Here is a 24,344-nt window from a genome sequence, read left to right as displayed (position 1 = left end):
TCTCCTCTCCTCCAGCGTGATCTGCATCCTCCTGCTGTCGGCTGTGCTGTGAAGGCTGCGCACAGCATGACGTCACAGAGCGCCTCACGATGTGTGCAGCCCTGCACAACCGACAGCCAAGGACCAGGAAGCAGTGAGTACAAAGCCTTCACCACTTCCTGATCCTCCTCCGGTACTAATTTACGGACATCGTTCATTGAATTTGTGGGCAGTGGCCAGCGGGGCTCAAGAGGCAGCTGCCTTGGGCCTCCCAGGAGCAACTGGACCCGGGGCAGCTGCCCCTTTTGCCCCGCGTTAAAGATGGTCCTGTGTCCATTGTGCTTCCTAATACTATACTGCAGAAACTGATAATCCCTTCCGCTGCCTGAGGCAATCGCTTAACCTCGCCTCCTTGGTGGTGCACCCCTGATAGTCGTTTTCTGCCACTTTATGACACCTGATGACATTTTATGCACTATGGCAGATTACCATGTAGATATGATGCCATACAGATCACCATATGAGGGCACACCCAGTTCCTATGGCTCTGTACTAGGCAGCAGAGGCTACAGGCCCCCAGTTCAGCATGGCTTTGATTTATGGTACAAAATAGGTTAAAAATGACCATTTATTTAGTACCAATTGATGAAATATTAGGCAGCACCAAGAAATAGCCAGCAGAAGAGTAAGATGATGGGGATCCTAGCAGCAGCAGTGATGTGTCTGTGGCCCCGTGTGCACCTGGTCCTGCAGCCTCACACTCTGCACTGGCTGTGGCAGGCGGCCAATGGGAGGGCGGGAGGCCCCGGAAGCTCGTCCACACAGACAGCCGGGGAGGAGGAAGGGGCTCTGCGGCTGCTGGGATCTCGGGGAAGGAAAGCAGCCGGCGTGTGCGGGGCCTCGTCCTTCTCCGGTGCAGAGGATGATCGCGCCCCAGTGAGAGCGGAGGCCGGTGCCGGGGCTGTGTGTGAGTACTGACCGCTTCCCGTCCATCACTGCCTGTGTACATACCGGTCCAGAGCCTGCTCCACTGATCTCTGCCTCCTGCGCTACCGGGGCCCCTCATACCAGATGTGTACTACCCAGGGAAGCGTCAGTGCAACAGCTGTACATGCGGGAGATACATTGTACAGCGCCACGGAGGGGGTTGGTGCCATATAAACTGTATATCATTCTAGAAATGATTCTATCTATCTAATCTTCTATCTATCCATCTATTATCTATAATCTATCTATCTATTATCTATCAGCTATTCTATCTATCTATTATCTATCTATCTATCCATCTATCTATCTATCCATCTATTATCTATCTATCTATCTTCTATCTATTATCTATCTAATCTTCTATCTATCCATCTATTATCTATAATCTATCTATCTATCTATTATCTATCAGCTATTCTATCTATCTATTATCTATCTATCTATCTATCTATCTATTCATTCTATTCTATCTATTATCTATCTCCTATCTATTCTATCTATCTATCTATCTATCTATCTATCTATCTATTATTCTATCTATCAATTATCTATCTATCTATCTATCTATCTATCTATCTATCTATCTATCTATCTATTCTATTATTCTATCTATCAATTATCTATCTATCTATCTATCTATCTATCTTCCTATCTATCTATCTATCTATCTATCTTCTATCTATTATCTATCTAATCTTCTATCTATCTATTATCTATAATCTATCTATCTATCTATTATCTATCAGCTATTCTATCTATCTATCTATCTATCTATCTATCTATTATCTATCTCCTATCTATTCTATCTATCTATCATCTATTCTATCTATCTATCTTTCTATCTATCTATTCTATTATCTATCTATCTATCTATCTATCTATCTATCTATCTATCTATCTATCTATCTATCTATCTATTCTATTATTCTATCTATCTATCTATCTATCTATCTATCTATCTATCTATCTATCTATCTATCATCTATTCTATCTATCTCCTATCTATCTATCTATCTATCTATCTATTATCTATCTATCTATCTATCTATCTATCTATCTATCTATCTATCTATCATCTATCTCCTATCTTTTCTATCTATCATCTATCTATCTATCTATCTATCTATCTATCTATCTATCTATCTATCTATCTATCTATCACAAACAGTTTCCACTGGAGCGTTATTTCATGTCATCTTGTCACAGGTTGCCATTCTTAATGTCTATTGGATTTTTGGTATTCAGTTTCTATCACAGCCTACATAACCCCAATCTGATAAGGGTTATCCAGTGTCAGGATTTACTGACATGCCACTTTCAGATGTCAGGAAGATACATTGCCCTGTGATCTATTGTTCTGGATTATATTGGAGAGGATGCAAATGCCACGATTATTCGATAGACAACACAAACCTACAAAACCATGTGAGGTTCTGCCAATGTTCCAGTGTCTTACCCTACTGGAGGCTGATCACACAGTAAGGCTCCATTCACACGTCCGTGGTGAGTTGCGGATCCGCAACACACCCGCCCTGCACCCCTATAGAAATGCCTATTCATGTCCGCAAGCTGCGGACAAGAATAGGACATGTTCTATCTTTTGCCGAGCCGCGGACCTGAAGATCGGGGCCGCGCTCCGCAAATGCGGATGCAGACAGCACACTGTGTGCTGTTCGCATCCATTCCGTCCCCATAGAAAATGAATGGGTCCGGACCCGTTCCGCAAAATTGCGGAACGAATGCGGACCCATTTGCGGACGTGTGAATGGAGCCTAAGGGTACGGTCACACCGTCAGGTTTCTGCTGCAGTTGAAAGCTAAAATCAGGAGTGGCTCATAAGAGAAGAGAAAGTATAAAGGACAGATAGATTAAATTTAATCCTCGTCTTTCAAAACACAGTGCAGAAACCTGACCGTGAGGTTGTACCCTAAGGCCGTATTCACATTTCCGTGTTTGTTTGATGTCCATGAAAAAATCAGTCTGTGTTTTATCTGTTAGTTTTTTGCCATCCATGTGTCATCCCTTATTCCATGGACAACTCACAGTGTTTTTTCACTGACCCATAGACTATAATGGGCGTATTTGGTCTGCATCATGTCTCCGTGTTTTTTTTCACTGACCCACAGTCAGTGAAAATCTAATGATATGTGAGCAGACACATTAAAATCAATGGGTACTTGTGCAGTCTGTAGAAAATGCGGAGAGTACACGTCAGTGAAAAACGGAAATGTGAATGAGACCTAAGGCCCCTTTCACACGAGCGAGTTTTCAGCGCGAGTGCAATGCATGACGTGAACGCATACCACCCGCACTGAATCCTCACCAATTCATTTCAATAGGTCTGTATACATGAGCGGTTTTTTTCACGCATCACTTCTGCGCTACGTTTGCTGAAACCTATGATCTCCAGTCATTTTTTGTTCCAGGGAAAGGGATAGCCACCTAGCAACCACTATTAGGTGTGGGTGGCTGCCTATTACTGCCAACGGGAAAGAGTCCGAGATCTCGCGAGACTGCTACGGCAAGCGAGATCTCATCGGAAAGTGTCGCGACACCGGGTACTCTCAACTCTGTCAGCCTAAGATCAAAATTAACATTGAAAAAACACAAGTAGACTTGAGAGGTCTCAACAGGTTTAATAACTGAAAATGAGACGAACTGTAATAAACTTTGTGGCTCAGATTAACTGTGTAATAATTGTGAGTGGTTTTTTTTTAAACTTGTTGATGAAATGTAGTTTTCTTGAGATGACAACTCAGAATGAGAATAGTCCTACATGTAATGACTGGAAGGGAACAACAGTCCAGCCCTGAACTCCACCCACACCATTGTCCATACCTAGTTGTGCGATCCGCCCTAAATGAAGGCCCACAATTAGGTGATGGTCCCTAACTTAAGTGCAGAGGCCTAAGTGTTGTCAGACAGAAAGAGGTTAAAACCAGGAGCGGATCAGAAGCTAAAAGCTAAGTCAAATACACAGCAGAGTGAAACCAGGAGATAACGTTAGCAGGCAAAGGCTAGGTCACAAACTATCAGAGTCTAATACCAAACAGTATCCAATATCAAGCAAGGTTAAATAACAAGCAGAGTCAAATACCTGGAGGTCATGTCAGAGGCAAAATCAGAATACATTGGCAAAGTCCAAAAAACAGGCAACAGGTAAGCGATCCAGAGTAACAAACACTAAACGAGCTAGTAAGGCAGGAATACCAATCACAGGCAACTGTGGCCAGCAGCTGCCTGCTTACTCTGCGTTCCAAATTATTATGCAAGTTATATTTTTCTCTGCTTTTCCTAAATGGTCAATGCAAATCAACCGTTAAGAGTAGAAATCAAATTCTATTGAACAAACCTCCCAATAATAACAGTATTTTTTTCACAAATGAAAAAACTCAAAATTTTGTTCCAAATTATTATGCACAACAGCGTTTCAAAACATTTTATAGGTGGTAAAGAACTGAAAATGGTCATTTGTTGAATTTGCAGCATTAAGACGTCACATTTACTGAAATCAAAAACTATTTCAATCCAAAACATCTTAACAGGCCAAGTTACATGTTAACATAGGATCACTTCTTTGATATCCCCTTCACAATTCTTGCTTCCATTGAACTTCTGAGTTTTTGGACAGGTTCTGCTTGGATTTCTTTGCAGGATGTCAGAATAGCCTCCCAGAGCTGCTGTTTTGATGTGAACTGCCTCCCACCCATAGATCTTTTGCGTGAGGATACTCCAAAGATTCTCAATAGGGTTAAGGTCAGAGAAGTTTCTCTCCTTTTTTGCCGATAGCAGCCAATGAATTAGAGGTATTCCTTGCAGCATGAGATTTTCATGTATTTTCAGGTATGAAGATGAATTTGCTATGGAAGGCATGGTTCTTCTTTTTGTACCATGGAAGAAAGTGGTCAGTGAGAAACTTTATATACTTTGCCAAGGTCATTTCCACACCTTCAGGGACCCTAAAGGGTTTTACCAGCTCTCTCCCCATGATTCCAGCCCAAAACATGACTCCGCCACCTCCTTGCTGACGTCACATCCTTGTTGGGACTTGGCTGCCGTCCACCAACCATCCAGTACTCCATCCATCTGGACCATCCTGAGTTGCAGAGCTCTCATCAATAAAAAAGACTGTTTGAAAATGAGTCTTCATGTATGTCTGGGCCCACTGGAACCACTTCTGCTTGTGAGCACTGGTTAGGGATGGCCGAATAGTAGGTTTATGCACAACTGCAAACCTCTGGAGGATCCTACACCTTGGGGTTCACGGGACTCCAGAGGCACCAGCAGCTTCAAATACCTATTTGCAGCTTTGTAATTGCATTTTAAAGCAGTTGCTCTCCTAATCCTATGAATTTGTCTGGCAGAAACCTTCCTCATTATGGCTTTATCTGCACAAACCCCTCTGTGCTGTGAATCAGCCAGAAATCTCTTCACAGTACGATGATCACGCTTACGTTTTCATGAAATAGCTAATGTTTTCATATCTTGTCCAAGGCATTGCACTATTTAACGCTTTTGGCAGTAGAGAGATCCTTTTTTATTTCCCATATTGTTTGAAACCTGTGGCCTAATTAATAATATGGAACGTCCTTCTTAAGTAGTTTTCCTTTAATTGGGCTCACCTGGCAAACTAATTATCTCAGGTGTTTGAGACTAATTTCCGTGATCCAAACAGCCCTGAGACATAAAACCATCCATGAGTATAATTGAAAAACCAAAAATGACTTCTTTATGACACTTGAATCCAATTTGCATAATAATTTGGAATGTGGTGCAAATAGCTTGCCCTCAGGAAGCATGTGACGTCGGCACTGAGCCTTATTGGCACGGCATCCCTGCTCCTAATCGGTCGACCAGACCCACTGTCAGCAGGGTTGGTTGCCGCAGCAACAAAGCGCCACCGTAGTCCGGTCAGACTCGCCACGGGAGAGCAGACTGGTAAGTATGTGACACTATGAGGGACATTTACTAAAGGCCTTATGCCACTATTGTGGCCTAAAAATGCTTCTCAGCACTTTTCCGAAGTGCAGAGAAAAGTGCCGGCACTTAGCGGGAGGGGTGGGGCTTTGTGCAGCCGGCCGGATTTACTATAACTGGCGTAAGTTATAGCTAAAGTCTACACCAGTCTGTAACTAGGGTAGAACTCAGTATCTGGTGCATGGCAGCCTAATTTATTAAGAGGCATCTACCTCCTAATAAATTAGACGCATCTAACCCAGGGCAAGAAGATCAAGACTGGCATATGTTTCTGGTAGATTGTTACCCTGTACCTTTTAGGCTATGTTTGAGTTTGAGGAAGTTTTGGCTCTTTTGTTGGCCTAAGAGAACATATATAAACCAAATTAGTATTCTCTGTTACAAACAGGAAAACCTATGTGGGTAGGATATTCGGAGGGTCGCTGTTGCTAGGGGGTCGTGCCCTTCCCTAGAACAAAAAACATTTGCAGATCATAGAGTCCTGCAAACTGTGCTTTGTTCTTCGTGGGGGCAGCCACCTAGCACCAACTATTAGGTAGAGTGACACACACCTGATGGTAGCTCTCATCATTTGTAAACGTTCAATTTCTGAAGAATGCCAATAGAACCTAATGAAAGTGAGTTCTGAAGACCATCTAGCTGCCCTCCATAGCAGCTTCTCTCATATATTGGGCTTTAAATATGGTCTTATCTATGCCTGCGTTTTATATGACAAAAATAATCCACCTAGTCTATAGAAACATGTATTCCAGCTCACCATATGTTGCCGATGCACGGAACAGAACGGACGAGTCTTTCAAACAGATATGTAAAACAAACAGGGTTCCAGCATCCGAAGTTTTGATTGTTGGTTCGTCTTTATTTAATTTACGATAAAAAATACATCTTGTAGACAACACCACCCTCCACCATCAGGGTAACATGTTTTGAACTCAAGCGTTCTTACTCATAACCTCATGGGGTGTCTGGCTTCAGGGATAAAATAGAACCCACCCTCCAATGGGAAAAACGGGGGAAGGGAAAACAAGTCTTGGAGGGGGAAAGAAAATCCTCCCTGGGCCAGACGTCACATAATCAGTCACCTGTCACATTCATGGAATCACAATACTCTTCCTACTTTTAATACATAAAATGCATAGTTACATCGATGTTATAAACTCAATAAAAAAAAAACCCCACTAAGTATCAAATCAGAAAGGAAAGAAAAAGGTGAAAAGCTAGGAGAGAAAAACAGACAAACAAAGCCCCTTGATTTAGACATATTAGCTCCAAAGAAAAAACGCAGTGTGTGAATATACACACTGCTAATATCTGAAAAAAACTATTAAAATCTCAGAGGATTGATCTCTGTTGTATTTAAGGCTGTTCACTCCTAACCCATGTGATAAAAAAATGGCTTCTCTTTATGATATTATTACTATTACATTTTGACCGGATAAATGAATTTTGATTTAGGTATAATATATTATATTTAATTTAGCTATTTTAATTTATAATCTAGGTGTTTAAACTGGCCCCTGTATCGAGCTATCGTTGATATAAATACATAAGCTCCTTCCTCAGATTGAGTCCTGATGGATAACGAGTGTTAAATCTGAAGATCCAGTATGCCTCACGCAATAAGATTCTTTGCTTAAGATTGCCTCCCCTGGATGGAATAAACACTTTCTCGATGGCATACTGAGCGGAAACTATCCAAATTTCTGTTATGTTTATTAATAAAATGGGTGGCCGCAATTGAAATGCCCGTTGCCTGGGGGTTAGTAGTGTAGTTGAGATGCTCCTGTAATCTGGCTTTAAATTGTCTACTGGTACTGGCCACATACATAATATCACAGCTTGTACATTTAATTATATATATAACCCCCTCACTGTTACAATTTATATAACTCTTTATTGGAAAAGTTTCTGTATGTGTGGCATTATCAAAATTTGTGGTCGGATAAGCAAATCTGCATGTTTTACAAGGATGCCTCCAGCATTTAGTAAAGCCCAGGTATTTCAACCAGGTAAGGTGTACTATGGGACCGTGTAAACACTGAAGGGGATAGGCTATTGGCCAATGTGCACGGTCGTCTCGACACGATCCTGCATCTTTTCTTGAGAACATTATACAGGATGTTATCTTCATATAGAATTAGGAGGCATTTCCGTATCGCTTGTTCTATTAAGAAAAATTGCCGACTATATGTAAAAACAAGTGTAGGTTTCTCAGAACTCCCTATTCCCTTCCAAGCCAAATTTTTCTTTTCAGATTTGAATAAAAGATCTATTCTGTCTTTATTTTTGGCTATATTCAGGGCTCTGGATAACATCCACTTAGCATACCCTCTGTGTCTCAAACGACCCCATATTCAGTCTGGAAGGCAATATTGGTATTACAGTTTCTACGTGCCGGTATAAATTTACCCACCAATTATGGCTTTTATTATATGGGTTGGATGGTGGCTGCTTTTAAGATAGTATTACCAGAGACCTCCTTCCGATAAGTCTCTGTATTGATATTCTGGTTTGGGATTCCAGTCAGCCTCAGATCCAAAAAACAAACAGATTGTAAATTCGTGTGGTAAGTGAACTTCAAATTATATGGATTATTGTTGACATAATAAACAAAGTCCGGTATGGCAGATACATCGCCACTCCAAATGAGTAGCAAATCATCGATGTATCTGCCATACCAGACAATAGCTTCCGAAAAATGATTATGCTCTGAAAAGACATAACGCTCTTCCCAATACGCCTTGGTTATATTTGCGAGGGATGGTGAGAATTTGGCCCCCATAGACTCGCACATAAAGTATGGATATATTTCAGGAGGTTCTTGAAAGGGAACTTACTGCAATATATAAGGGCAAATCTAATAAACAATACAAACACCATAATCTCACTAGAAAGCAAAGGGAAGCACTTAAACAATTGGAAGACCGCTCATTATGCCATCGAGAAAGTGTTTATTCCATCCAGGGGAGGCAATCTTAAGCAAAGAATCTTATTGCGTGAGGCATACTGGATCTTCAGATTGAACCCTCGTTATCCATCAGGACTTAATCTGAGGAAGGAGCTTATGTATTTATATCAACGATAGCTTGATACAGGGGCCAGTTTAAACACCTAGATTATAAATTAAAACAGCTAAATTAAATATAATATATTATACCTAAATCAGAATTCATTTATTCGGTGAAAATGGAATAGTAATAACATCATAAAGAGAAGCCATTTTTTAATCACATGGGTTAGGAGTGAACAGCCTTAAATACAACAGAGATCAATCCCCTGAGATTTTAATAGTTTTTTTCAGATATTAGCACAGTGTGTATATTCACACACTGCGTTTTTTCTTTGGAGCTAATATGTCCAAATCAAGGGGCTTTGTTTGTCTGTTTTTCTCTCCTAGCTTTTCACCTTTTTCTTTCCTTTCTAATGTGGTACTCAGTGTTTTGTTTTTATTGAGTTTATAACATCGATGTAACTATGCATTTTATGTATTAAAGGTAGGAAGAGTATTGTGATTCTATGAATGTGACAGGTGACTGATTATGTGAAGTCCGGCCCAGGGAGAATTTTCTTTCCCCCTCCAAGACTTATTTTCCCTTCCCCCATTTTTCCCATTGGAGGGTGGGGTCTATTTTATCCCTGAAGCCGGACACCCCATGAGGTTATGAGGAAGAACGCTTGAGTTCGAAACATGTTAACCTGACGGTGGAGGGTGGTGTTGTCTACAAGATGTATTTTTAACCATAAATGAAATACGAAACAACAATCAAAACTTCGGATGCTGGAACCCTGTTTGTTTTACGTAAAAAGAGTCCACACTCTTATAATACAGCAGTCCCTCTTAGTTACAATACAGGGCGACCATTGTATGTATATGGATAGGATATGCCCCCATTGTCTGATAGGTGTGGGTCCCACCTCTGGGACCCGCACTCACAACGAGAACGGAGCAGGGAAATTAATGGAGGGCGCGCATGCGCAGCCGCCCTCCATTCATTTCAGTGGGGCTCCCGAAAATAGCCGAGCACTGGCTTTGCTATTTCTGTCTTATAGAAATGAATGGGAGCAGGGGCCGCGTGTGCACGGTGTGCTCCAATTAACTTGTATGGGAGCAGCGCTTGGTGGTGGGCGAACCCCGGGGTTCTCCAGCCACAGCTCTCCCCGCTCCGTTCTTCTTGTAGGTGCAGGTCCCAGAGGTGGGACCCGCACCTATTAGACAATGGGGGCATATCTTAGCGATATGCCCCCATTGTATGTGATGGGAAAACCTCTTTAACCCTTAACGCATAACATGCGTAACAATGCCTAACCTTTTTATTGTGGACCCATAGAAATGAATGAGTCCGTGTGAAATCTGCAAAAACTGCTGATTGGCTGCGGACCAAAAATATGGTTGTGTGAATGGGACCTAATACTTAGTCTAAACACTGTTTTCTGTGCAAAGATAGGGTTTTTTTCTGGAAAGGAAACATTTTTTGTGATAGTGCGAATTTTTTTTAATCACATTTATGACCCAACGGTCTGTAGAGATTTTTTTCTACATAATGACGGGAAGAAATGGATAATGCTATGCTTACCTGAATAGGATTTCTTGTAAGTATTTGGTTTTGTTGAAGATCCTTTTCCTGAAATGTATGATTTTTAGAATATTATTTTTTTGGATTGTCCCTGTGATCATGGTCTGCCCATGGGACCTTTGGTTGCCCTAGCAGCTTCAGTTCTGCAAAGGACTTACAAGCCCTATATCTCATTTTTACTTCATGAGCAAGTTCTGGACCTAACAAATTGCTTTTTTCCTGTTTAGAGTCTTTGTGTGATTTTGGGGCTAAATCTGCCATCCCTTCTGATGTGAGCCAATGGGCGCTTCTGATGTTTGTAATGTACTTAAATGATTGTCCTATAGGGCTTATGGACACGAACGTGTACCGCCCGTTCCGTGCATTGGGGACGTCAGTTGTGGTCTCCAATGCATGGGCACCATCAGTATGGCTGATGAAAAAATCTGCGATGGGCACAGTAAGAAGTAACATTTTAAAAGAACCTGCCCCTTGGAGGTGTCACATACAGACATGGAGGTTCTGAGACAATTGTGTGTGGCTGCTTACTGCAACATGAGCAGATCCAACCAGTATTTGGCAACTACTCCTTAAAGGGAACCTGTCACCAGTTTTATGGTGTCCTAACTAAGGGCAACATAAATAAGTGACTGATTCTCTTAGCAAAATGCTGGGTCACTTTCTTGACCCAGTCAATCTCCCAACATCTTGTATTGAAAAGCTCCAGCTGGTAATGATGAGTCCTGAATATTCATGAGCTCCTGACTCTCCCCGCCCACCTGCTGCTGAGTGACAGTTATTTTCCATATGAATCAGCAGCAGGTGGGCAGGGGAGTGGCTATAGCTCTGAATTAAATATACGCTGGACTCTATGACATCACGCTGGGCTCAAATCAGCTCATTAGCATACGGCATGTGGCATCTTTGTGTGTATATTATGAGATAACCATCTGTCACACCAGAAAGTGAATACATCTAAGGCACTTTTTAGTAGTTAATGATTGTATATAATTAGTTAGATTATAATCAAATATCCACATGACAGGTTCCCTTTAAATACATTGCCTTGAAAAAGTATTCATACCCTTTGAACTTTTCCATATTTTTTCATGTTACACCCACAAACTTAAATGTATTTTATTGGGATTTTATGTGTTAGACCAACACAAAATAGCTAGTTAGTAGTTAATAAATACAAATCTGGAAAGTGTTTTGTATTCAGCCCCCCTGAGTCAATACCTTGTAGGAGCACCTTTCGCTACAATTACAGCTGCAAGTCTTTTGGGGTATGTCTCTACCAGCTTTTCACATCTAGAGGCTATTATTTTTGCCCATTCTTCTTTGCAAAGTAGCTCAAGCCCAGGCAGATTGGATGGAGAGCAGGTCTTCCCATAGATTTTCAATGGGATTTAGGTCCAGACTTTGAGTGAGCTATTCTAACACATGAATATGCTTTGCTATAAATCATTCCATTATAGCTCTGGCTGTATGTTTAGGGTCATTGTCCTGCTGGAAGGTGAACCTCCTCTCCAGTATCAAGTTTTTGTAGCCTCTATCAGGTTTTCCTCCTGCCCTATATTTAGCTCCATCTATCTTCCAACGAAATCTGACCAGCTTCCCTGTCCCTGCTGAAGAAAAGCATCCCCACACCACAATGCTGCCACCACCATGTTCCACTGTGGAAATGGGGTGTTCAGGTTTATGTGCAGTGTTAGTTTTCCACCGGTCATAGCATTTTGCATTTAGGCCAATAAGTTCAACCTTAACTCTCATCTGACTAGAGCACCTTCTTCCATGTGTTTACTGTGTCCCCTACATGGCTTGTGGAAAACTACAAACAGGACTTCTTATGGCATGTTTTTTTTTATTTTATTCTTCTTGCCACTCTTCCATAAAGGCCAGTTTTTTTATTACACAACTAATCTCTGTCCTGTGCACAGATTCTCTCACCTGACCTGTGGATCTGTGAAGCTTCTCCAGAGTGACCATGGTCCTCTTGGCTGCTTCTCTATTAGTGCTCTCCTTGCCTTAGCTGTCAGTTTAGGTGGGCGGCCATGTCTTCATAGGTATGCAGTTGTGCCATACTCCTTCCATTGTCAGATGATTGATTGAACAGTGCTCCGTGAGATGTTCAGAGCTTGGAATATATTTTATAACCTATTCCTGCTTTACACTTCTCCACAAGTTTATCCCTGACCTGTCTGGTGTGTTCTTTAGTTTCCATAGTTACATAGTTAATACGGTTGAAAAAAGACATACAGTGAAGCATGGTGGTGGCAGCATCATGCTTTGGTGCTGTTTTTCTTCAGCTGGAACTGGGGCCTTAGTTAAGCTAGAGGGAATTATGGACAGTTCCAAATACCAGTCAATATTGGCACAAAACCTTCAGGCTTCTGCTAGAAAGCTGAACATGAAGAGGAACTTCATCTTTCAGCATGACAACGACCCAAAGCATACATCCAAATCAACAAAGGAATGGCTTCACCAGAAGAAGATTAAAGTTTTGGAATGGCCCAGACCTGAATCCGATTGAAAATCTGTGGGGTGATCTGAAGAGGGCTGTGCACAGGAGATGCCCTCGCAATCTGACAGATTTGGAGTGTTTTTGCAAAGAAGAGTGGGCAAATCTTGCCAAGTCAAAATGTGCCATGCTGATAGACTCATACCCAAAAAGATTGAGTGCTGTAATAAAATCAAAAGGTGCTTCGACAAAGTATTAGTTTAAGGGTGTGCACACTTATGCAACCATATTATTTTATTTTTGTATTTTTTGTTCCCTCTACCTAAAAGATTTCAGTTTGTTTTTCAATTGAGTTGTACAGTTTATAGGTCACATTAAATTTGGAAAAAGTTCTGAAATGATTTATCTTTGTCTCATTTTTTTACATCACAGAAACCTGACATTTTAACAGGGGTGTGTAGACTTTTTATATCCACTGTACGTTTATCAAGTTCAACCAAGGGATAGATGGGGATGCGAATCGCAAAAAGAATTGAGACTCAGATTTCTACATGTTTTCATAGGCATTAATGTTTTTTACTTTTAAGAATTCGTCTAAACCCTTTTTGAAACTGTCTACTGTTCCTGCTGTGTCCAGGTCCTGAGGAAGTCTATTCCACAGATTCACAGTTCTCACAGTAAAGAAACTTTGACGCTTCCGGAGACTGAACTTTTTCCTCTCCAATTGAAGTCAGTGCCCCTTGTCTTTTGAGCGCATTTTACATGGAACTGCTTTTCACTGTATTTTTTGTATGGCCCATTTATATATATATTTGTATAGGTTAATCATGTCCCCCCTTAGACGTCTCTTCTCAAGACTACAGTCATGTGAAAAAATTAGGACACCCTTTGAAAGCATGTGGTTTTTTGTAACATTTTTAATAAATGGTTATTTCATCTCCGTTTCAACAATACAGAGAGATTAAAGTAATCCAACTAAACAAAGAAAACTGAAGAAAAGTCTTTTCAAGATCTTCTGTAAATGTCATTCTACAAAAATGCCTATTCTAACTGAGGAAAAAGATAGGACACCCTCACATGTATTCCCTCTTAAATTGGCTCAGATCTCACACAGGTATATCACACCAGGTGCACATAATTAGTAGATCGTTACTCTGCATGTTGAATGAGGCTTGCCCTATTTAAACCTCAGACATTTAGTTTGGTGTGCTCCTGACTGTTGAAGTGAGAGTGAGCACCATGGTGAGAGCAAAAGAGCTGTCAGAGGACTTCAGAAAAAAGATTGTAGCAGCCTATGAGTCTGGGAAGGGATTTAAAAAGATCTCAAAAGATTTTGAAATCAGCCATTCCACTGTCCGGAAGATAGTCTACAAGTGGAGGGCTTTCAAAACAACTGCCAACATGCCCAGGACTGGTCGCCCCAGCAAGTTCACCCCAAGAGCAGACCGCAAGATGCTAAAAGAGGTATCCAAAAACCCTAAAGTGTCATCTCGAGAACTACAGCAGGCTCTGGCTACTGTTGATGTAGAAGTACATGCCTCTACAATCAGAAAGAGACTGTACAAGTTTAACTTGCATGGGAGGTGTGCAAGGAGGAAACCTTTGCTTTCCAAGAGAAACATCGAGGCCAGACTGACATTTGCCAGCGATAAAGTTGACAAAGACCAGGACTTCTGGAATAATGTTCTTTGGACAGATGAGTCCAAAATTGAATTATTTGGACACAACAGCAGAGGACATGTTTGGCGTAAACCAAACACAGCATTCCAAGAAAAGAACCTCATACCAACTGTGAAGCATGGAGGTGGAAGTGTCATGGTTTGGGGCTGCTTTGCTGCAGCAGGACCTGGTCAGCTCACCATCATAGAATCCACGATGAATTCTACTGTGTATCAGAAGGTGCTTGAAGAACATGTGAGACCATCAGTTAGAAAATTAAAGCTGAAGCGGAACTGGACCATGCAACATGACAATGACCCAAAACATACTAGTAAATCAACCAAAGATTGGCTGAAAAAGAAGAAATGGAGAGTCCTGGAATGGCCAAGTCAAAGTCCAGATTTGAATCCCATTGAGATGCTGTGGGGTGACTTGAAAAGGGCTGTACGTGCAAGAAACCCCTCAAACATCTCACAGCTGAAAAAGTTCTGCATTGAGGAGTGGGGTAAAATTTCCTCAGACCGATGTCGAAGACTGGTAGATGGCTACAAGAACCGTCTCACTGCAGTTATTTCAGCCAAAGGAGGTAACACTCGCTATTAGGGGCAAGGGTGTCCTATCTTTTTCCTCAGTTAGAATAGGCATTTTTGTAGAATGACATTTACAGAAGATCTTGAAAAGACTTTTCTTCAGTTTTCTTTGTTTAGTCGGATTACTTTAATCTCTCTGTATTGTTGAAACGGAGATGAAATAACCATTTATTAAAAATGTTACAAAAAACCACATGCTTTCAAAGGGTGTCCTAATTTTTTCACAAGACTGTAAATAAATTCAATTATTTTAATCTTTCTTTGTAACTAAGACCCTACATGCCCCTTATCAGTTTAGTCGCTCTCCTCTGTACTTTTTCCAGCTGCAGATTGTCCTTTCTATGTACTGGTGCCCAGAAATGAACTGCATATTCCATATGAGGCCGCACCAACGCTTTGTAAAGTGGTAATATTACATCCCTGCCTCGCAAGTCCATTACTCGTTTTGTTATGGACTATTGATACAAAATGGATACTTGCTTGTTGAGAAATATACTGTAGGTAAAATGGCGGTCAAGAATCTTGCTCTTTGCTTTATCATGTGTCACAAGACGGTTTCTGTTCAGCTCAAGCAAGCAGCTTCAAAGAGACAGAAAGTAGCAGCTTCCCCTATCTGGAAGGGGGAGGGGGGAACTTCCTCTTGCACATAGATGTGACAGAAAATACTGAGTTTATAGCCAATAGAAAAGATATATGCCACCTTACACCCCCCACTCCTTCCTGTCCTATGTACTGTCTGCTGTTCCGCAATAAACCAGAGATATGCGTTGACTCCCACCTGCGTGTGTCAGTGTCATTTCTCTCCAGTAGAAGGCCTGTAAACCTACTTCTATAATTTGGACCAGCACATCAACTTTACTGATCATTGATCAGATCCAAAACAGTTTAATGCATGACAATATCCTGGTGGCCTTAGAAGCAGCTAATTGACATTGTATGCTTTAATTTAATCTACCATCCACAGGACACCCAAATCCTTCTCTCTAAGTCTAATTACCAAATAAAAGGTAGAATTAAAAATTAATTGATAGCCTAAAAAGTCAAAATGCATACAATATCCTAAACATCAAATAAAATCCTTTGGAAAAAACTTGGATAGGGGGTCACTCAAAATATCAGGCAAACACTTGGAGATGTATCCACACTCACTTTATAATACATAAATTACACAATAATAAATGCTACATAAAACATATCGTAAAATACAATATAAAAAACCGCTGGTGTCCCAAATGTCTGTTGAGATTATAACCACAATTGGGGGACCTGTTTCAATCTAGCTGGAAGCTGATTATGGGTCCCAAATAGCCACAATAGGGATAAGAGTTCCTCAGGTTGCCGTTTAGAAGAAAGTCACTCTTGCATTTGTGGGTATAAAAATACTAGAAATGTGGATCAATTGTACGTTACCATACCGGACCTTCGGTGAAGTCTCCTGCTTCCAAATGTAAGGCTGTGTGGAGCTCAGCAGACTAGTACCGCACTATGGTAGTCGCTTCCTGCTGTGACCTTCCAGGACCTTACGTGGCGTCCCACGTGGTTCACTGTTTGGTCATGTGCTGGTGACGTCTTCTGCGCGGAGATTTCAAATCACCTGTGTCCGGTTTGTTGGTATATTTCGTAGATGCTGCTTAGATAATCCCTCACTGTTTCCCAAACGCATTTCGGGGATGAGCCACTGAAGAAGGGGCTCATCCCCGAAACGCGTTTGGGAAACAGTGAGGGATTATCTAAGCAGCATCTACGAAATATACCAACAAACCGGACACAGGTGATTTGAAATCTCCGCGCAGAAGACGTCACCAGCACATGACCAAACAGTGAACCACGTGGGACGCCACGTAAGGTCCTGGAAGGTCACAGCAGGAAGCGACTACCATAGTGCGGTACTAGTCTGCTGAGCTCCACACAGCCTTACATTTGGAAGCGGGAGACTTCACCGAAGGTCCGGTATGGTAACGTACAATTGATCCACATTTCTAGTATTTTTATACCCACAAATGCAAGAGTGACTTTCTTCTAAACGGCAACCTGAGGAACTCTTATCCCTATTGTGGCTATTTGGGACCCATAATCAGCTTCCAGCTAGATTGAAACAGGTCCCCCAATTGTGGTTATAATCTCAACAGACATTTGGGACACCAGCGGTTTTTTATATTGTATTTTACGATATGTTTTATGTAGCATTTATTATTGTGTAATTTATGTATTATAAAGTGAGTGTGGATACATCTCCAAGTGTTTGCCTGATATTTTGAGTGACCCCCTATCCAAGTTTTTTCCAAAGTCCTACGTATCAGCAATTGGGAGTGCTGAGGGGTTGTGCACCAATCCAGAAGTGGTACAGTGAGAGAGCCACCATTTGTTTTTTCCTTTAATCAAATAAAATCCACCTAGGTCCAGATTAGTAATAAATACGAATATGTAATGTGGGATGGTACAGTATTGTAGCTCCACTGCAGATTTAATAAGAGTACACAGCAGTAGTCTTTAGTAATGAAACTTCACCTCTGTTTGTGTCTTATAGAGGCTCTCTGTTCAGTTGCGGTATTTGCATATCCTCCCAATGTGGTAGTGACACAATATCAATGTGTTAAATAACTAGTAATTTGTTTAGCGGCGTCCCGCTATACTCACTGATCAGCGGCGTCCCGCTGAGCTGTTTCAATAGTTGGATTTCCAATATTTCATACTACGGTTAGTATACTGCTCGAAAACTTCTTATGTGCCTTCTCCGTATCCACTGAGGAAGGGGTGATTTTAAACCCCGAAACACGTTTGGTTAAAGACTCCCCCCCCCCCTGATGGATCGGAATATTATCTGCTGAAGAACTCAATGCCAAACCAACCCTGAGAATCAAACCCGACGCGCTATGAACTAAAAATCACTGCACGGCCATAAACCAGGCAAACACGTGCAAACAAACACCAGCGCGGGAGAAGGAAGGTTCGAGCTCGTAAGACACCGGCTCCTTGTTACTCCGGAGCGGCATCCAGAGCTACTGAGGGATACGGAGAAGGCACATAAGAAGTTTTCAAATTACTAGTTATTTAACACATTGATATTGTGTCACTGCCACATTGGGAGGATATGCAAATACCGCAACTGAACAGAGAGCCTCTATAAGACACAAACAGAGGCGAAGTTTCATTACTAAAGACTACTGCTGTGTAATCTTATTAAATCTGCAGTGGAGATACAATACTGGGATATTGTATGCATTTTGACTTTTTAGGCTATCAATTAATTTTTAATTCTACCTTTTATTTGGTAATTAGGCTTTTTATCTATTGTTACCCACAAGTTTTTTTAGTTATTTATAAATTGTATGGTCCCAATATATCGAGAGTGCCCAGTATTTTTTATCCAATTCCATTATTTGTTCAGAGGAAGGGTGATTCCTTTTCACTGTGAGCACCTCTACCTTGATTGTGTGTCATTCCTGTGCGCCACATTTTTTCACACATTCTCTATAAGTGACTCTCCCAGTGGTACATCACCTAGGACATATGAAGCATAGAGATTATTACTACCAAGATGCATAACTTTACATTTGTCCACATTGAACCTAATTTGCCAAGTTGAAGCCCAATCACTCAGAGTGATAAAGTCAGCTCTTAGTTTATGGAAATCTTCCATAGACTGCACAGTACTACACAGCTTAGTGTCATCTGCAAAAATAGAAATGGTGCTATTAATCCCGTCCTCAATATCATTAATAAATAAATTAAAAACCTTGGGGTACACCACTTATAACCCAGGACCATTCTGAATAGGAATCATTGACCACAACTCTCTGGACACGGTCCTTCAGCCAGTTTTCAATCAAATTACAAACTATACTTTCCAAGCCTATATACCTTACTTTACCTATTAACCGTCCATGAGGGACAGTATCAAAAGCCTTAGCAAAATCCAGAAACACTACATCCACAGCCGCCCCTCTGTCCAGGCTACTACTCACCTCCTCATAAAAACAAATCAGGTTAGTCTGACAACTTCTGTCCTTGGTAAACCCATGCTAGTTATCACTTATAATAATATTTACAGTCACATATTCCTGTATATAGTCCCTTAAGAGTCCTTCAAACATTTTTCCCACAACAGAAGTTAAACTAACTGGTCTATAATTACCTGTGGAGGAACTTGATCCTTTTTTGAATGTGGGCACCACATTTGCCTTGCGCCAATCACTTGGCACTGTACCAGTACCTAGAGAATCTTTAAAAATTATAAACAGGGGCAGAGCAATGACTGAACTGAGCTCTTTAAGCACTCTTGGGTGTAATCCATCTGGACCCGGAGCCTTGTTTACATTTACCCTATTTAACTTATCTTGGATCATATCTACAGTTAGCCAATTGAGTATATTACTGGATATACTAACAGCCCCAGCACCACAGATATCAGCCCCTGTCTCTTCTTTTTTATATACAGAGTTAAAAACCCCATTTAGTAACTCTGCCTTTTCCTTATCTTCAGTGACTACCCCCCCTTTACCATTATTTAGTGGACCTACCTGCTCAGACCTATGTTTTTTAGCATTTATATAGTTAAAGAATTTTTTGGGATTTGTTTTGCTCTCTTTTGCTACCTGATGTTCGTATTGTATTTTTGATAATTGTATCTCCTCTTTACAGATTTTATTAAGCCCTTTGTAATCTTCAAACGCTCCAGCTGACCCCTCAGATTAGTATTTTTTAAATGCTCTCTTTTTGTCTTTTATTGCCCTTTTTACAGTAGCTGTAAGCCATGGGGGGTTTAATTTTAGCCGTTTATACTTGTTATCTAAAGGGATACATTTTTTAGTGCAATTACTCAATGTGGATTTGAAGCTCTCCCATTTATCCTCAGTATTATTATGTGACAGTAGCTGCTCCCAGTCTATGCCCTGAAATGCTGCCTCAACCCAGGGAAATTAGCCTTTTTGAAATTCAGTGTCTTTGCTTTGCCTGACAGAGTTTGCTTTTTATAGTTTAGGGGGATTATAATTATATTGTGGTCACTATTACCTAGTGTTTCTCAAACAGTAACATTTACAACAAGCTCTGCATCATTAGAAATTACCAGATCCAACAGAGCATCGCCCCTAGTGGGAGCTTCTACAAACTGGCCCATAAAGTGGTCCTGCAGCAAGTTGAAGAATCTTCTCCCCTTTGATGTTGAGGCAGAACCGTGACCCCAGTCAATGTCTGGGAAGTTAAAATCTCCCATTATGACCACTGTACCAGCCTGTGCCGTCCGCTCTATTTGGTTATACAGTTGCGTTTCTTCTGTGATGTTAGGAGGTCTATAGATTACACCAAGTATTATTTTTTCAGTGTTTATTTCCCTTTGAACCTCCACCCATAAGGTTTCCACATCCTCACCATCCGCACACACAATTGCCTCTTTCACACTTGTCTTCAGATCACTCCTCACATACAGGCACACGCCACCACCTTTTCTATTGACCCGGTCTTTCCTAAATAGTGCAAAACCCTCAATATTAACAGCCCAGTCATGCGAGGAGTCCAACCATGTCTCAGCCACACCAACCATATCTATGTGTTCTTCTAGTACCATCAGGGCCGGTTCTAGGTGAAATGGGGCCCCTCCCCTGTGGGCCTTCCCTGGCAGAGTCTGTGGCAGGCTGGCGCTCGCTCCTTCTTCTCTGGGGGCGGAGCTGGTGGCAACGTCAGACGCAAAGACGTGCCTGTGCGGCAGCGGCGGCACGTTCCAGCAGCCACTGCTCTCTTAAAGAGGCAGGCAGGCAGCAGAGCGGGGCTCAGAGAGGCCGTGGGCCCCTCCTCAGTCTTTTCATTAGTCCGGACCGGGGGGACTCCATGCGCTTAGCGCTGTTAGCCGGCTGCTAGCCGCAACAGCCGGCAGGGCCGCCACAACAACAGAATTATAGACTAGTCTAGTTACGGGCCGGCGCAGGGGGCCCTAAGGACTCGGGGGCCCATGGGCAATTGCCCCCCTTGCATCTATGGAAGCGCCGGCCCTGAGTACCATAGCCTACAGCTCCCCCATTTTTCTAGCTAGACTTCTGCCATCTGTGAAAATACATTTTAAATTACTATTAGGTGTAAAGTGAATATCCAGGATTTTTTGGTTACCTTGGTTGATTTTTGTATGTAACAGGTTCTTGTTACCAGCAGTTCTATTTTTCATAAATGTATAGTTATGCCCAGTCTTCTCCCTATTTTCCTTGCTAACCCCAGCCCCCACTAAATCCCCACTGTCCCCTTCTATAACCCACCCTCTATCTACACTATCTGCCCCCTTATTAGTATGACCTTTCCCCCCAGATCCTAGTTTAAAAGCTCCTCCAGCCGTCTAACATTTTTTTCCCCCAGGGTAGTTGCACCCTCCCCATTAAGGTGCAGCCCATCCCTACTGTAGAGCCTGTAACCGACTGAGAAGTCGGCCCAGTTCTCCATGAACCCAAAACCTTCCTTCCTGCACCAGCTTCTGAGCCACCTATTTAACTCCCTAAGCTCCCGTTGTCTCTCTGGCGATGCTCATGGCCCTGGCAATATTTCTGAAAACACTACCTTGGAGGTCCTGGACTTGAGCTTCTCACCTAGTTCCCTAAAATCGTTTTTAAGGACCTTCCATCTCCCACTGACTTTGTCATTGGTGCCAATGTGTACCATGACCGCGGGGTCTTCCCCAGCCCCACCCAGCAATCTGTCTATCCGATCAGCAATATGCCGAACCCGAGCACCCGGCAGACAACACACTGATTAGCATTCACAGTCTCGTTGACAGATGACCCTGTCTGTCCGCCATAATGCTGTTTGATGACTAATGTTCTCTAACAAACCTCTGAGGCCTTCACAGAACAGCTGTAGTTATACTGAGAATAAATTACACACAGGTGGACTCTATTTACTAATTAGGTGACTTCTGAAGGCAATAGTTCACACTGGATTTTATTTAGGGCTATCAGAGTACAGGGGTTTGAATACAAATGCACGTCACACGTTTCAGATTTTTATTTATTAAAAATTTTCATTATTATATATCATTTTCTTTTCACTTCACACATATTTGCTAATTTGTGTTGGTCTATCACATAAAATCCCAATAAAATTTGCTGGTGTAACGTGAAAATTTTTTGGAAAAGTTCTAGGGGTATGAATACGTTTTCAAGGCACTGTTCTCTAAGACTATTGATCCTTAAAGGAGTTGTCTATTTTAGAAACCCATGTTTATATACCATATTAGACTAGGGCTAATACACATGTCCTGTGGTCAACGATTACAGCATTGCAGTGCTACTGTGGTGTACATCACAGCATAATGAAATTAAATGAGGTTGCATTGTGACACTCAGAGGTTGTCTTACTTCAGCAAATGTTATTTATCATGTAGGCAAAGTTAAGGCTGGCACATTTTCCTATAGTATGCAAGCACGGCCACCACTGCTGGATTGCAGGGTAGTCATAACCCCTCAATACAAGGTATAATGTGATGGAAAAATTAATCAAGCCAGCAAAGGAGGCAATATGGACAATCGCGATACATTAGCAAGTGCCTTGTATTAACCGACCTCTGAAACCGACTCCTATTTTCAGAACAGGACCTCCTAAGTGAAGGAGGGCACACGGCACATGTGTGATATCCTCTCCATAGCAGTGAATGGAGAGGACATGTGTGATGTCCTCTCCATTCACTGCTATGGGGTTATCCAAAATAGCCAAGAGAGTGCACTCAGCTATTTTCAGAAGTCCTATAGCAGTTAGTGGAGAGAAAGGCACACAAGAGCATCCATCTCTCCATTTACTGTTATAGGACTGCCGGAAAAAGCCAAGCCAACCCAACCCTTGGCTATTTTTGGAACCCTCATATTCTCCTTTAATTTCAGGAGCCTCGTTCTGGAGACAGTAGTGGGTCTCAGAGGTGGTACCAGAACATTTGCGGCCTATCCTAATGATAAGCCGTAAATGTTAAAATGGGACAACCCCTTTAAGTTGCTGCTACCACAAAATGTGAGTCGCCAGAAATCTGGCAAATTTGGATTTCTGACGGCTCATGTATTGTGGTCATGGAAACTTACGACTCACAATGTGACCTAATTCACGTTCATTATGCTGTGATGCACAGTATTGTAGCATCACAAGGCTGGGATCTTTGGCCTCATGATGTCTGACAATGTAGCCCCAGCCTTAGGGAGTTCTTATTTGATAAAGTGGGGTCCTCTGTTGAAGATCCTCATCTCTTGGCTGGAGCGTAGAATTGCTATAAAGTATCTGACGCTTTGGAGGTCCTGTACTCTTCTGCATTACACAAACAGCCCATTGATTTGTATGGACCCTGTGTACTGCTTAGCTTCTCCTGTGGTGGCGCTGTAGGAAAACTGAACAGCTACTGGCAGGTTTCACCACAGATTACTGTTGATCACTGGGGGTTTCAGCAGGGGACGCTGTGTGATCAGCTTATTGTCATTGAACCCTAAGTGGACAACAGAAATTAAAGAAATTCTAATAGACTAGTTATTTATGTAAACCAAAACCCCCATATCACTGCCAGGATGCCATTGCAGTACGCCAGTCCTGCAGGGTGAGCGAATGTGAGGTCACAGGGGTAGTTAATAAACCGAGGGTTGCTCTTGGTACTCACAGTTTTTATATACCCTGGGCAGGCATACATCAGTGATGGAGAGGCTGGCACATGGATCCTGTGGGGCACTCTCTGTGTATAGGGACCAGGCCAGGTGGTAGGTGAGGTGCCCTGGGTGTTGCAGGTTTAATGTGCCGGTGGCAAGATCCCTTTAAGTTCGTGACGCCAGTGCCGGTAACGGTGGCACACCGATTTCTTGTAGTAATAATTGAGGAACACAAGTTGCAGTGAACCAAAACTTCCTTTTACTGAACAGTTAAACTATTTACAGTCTTTATGCAATTCCACATGTAACAGGTTGTGACAGGCAGGCTTTATATCAAATGGCAGACAATGTTCTTGCAAGATACTCAGAGGGTTAAACACTTACAGATCAGGCTGCAATTTTCCTCAGGATCCTGTCTGTCTTTCTCCAAGGCCCGTATGCCCTATTGCTGGCTTTATCCTTGGGTAGGGAAAACTTCCTCTCCTTGCTGTAAATATATCCTTCTGCCCTTCAGCTCTCTCTGTTTGGCTGGAATCAACTT

General features: G+C 41.9%; 1 protein-coding gene across 1 annotated transcript in view; it reads left to right on the top strand.

Moving 5' to 3' along the window:
* Window positions 1–818: 818 nt before the first annotated feature.
* Window positions 819–24,344, top strand: part of ZMAT3 (zinc finger matrin-type 3) — a 58,334-nt gene continuing 34,808 nt past the window's right edge. The window contains exon 1 of the mRNA XM_040428257.1: window positions 819–946. The gene's annotated coding sequence lies outside the window, so the exon portion shown is untranslated. The remainder of the gene's footprint in view (window positions 947–24,344) is intronic.

Source organism: Bufo bufo, chromosome 4, assembly GCF_905171765.1.
Source record: "Bufo bufo chromosome 4, aBufBuf1.1, whole genome shotgun sequence".
NCBI lineage: Eukaryota > Metazoa > Chordata > Amphibia > Anura > Bufonidae > Bufo > Bufo bufo.
The sequence above is the reverse complement of the archived record's forward strand: the minus strand, read 5'-3'. Positions and strand labels throughout refer to the sequence as shown.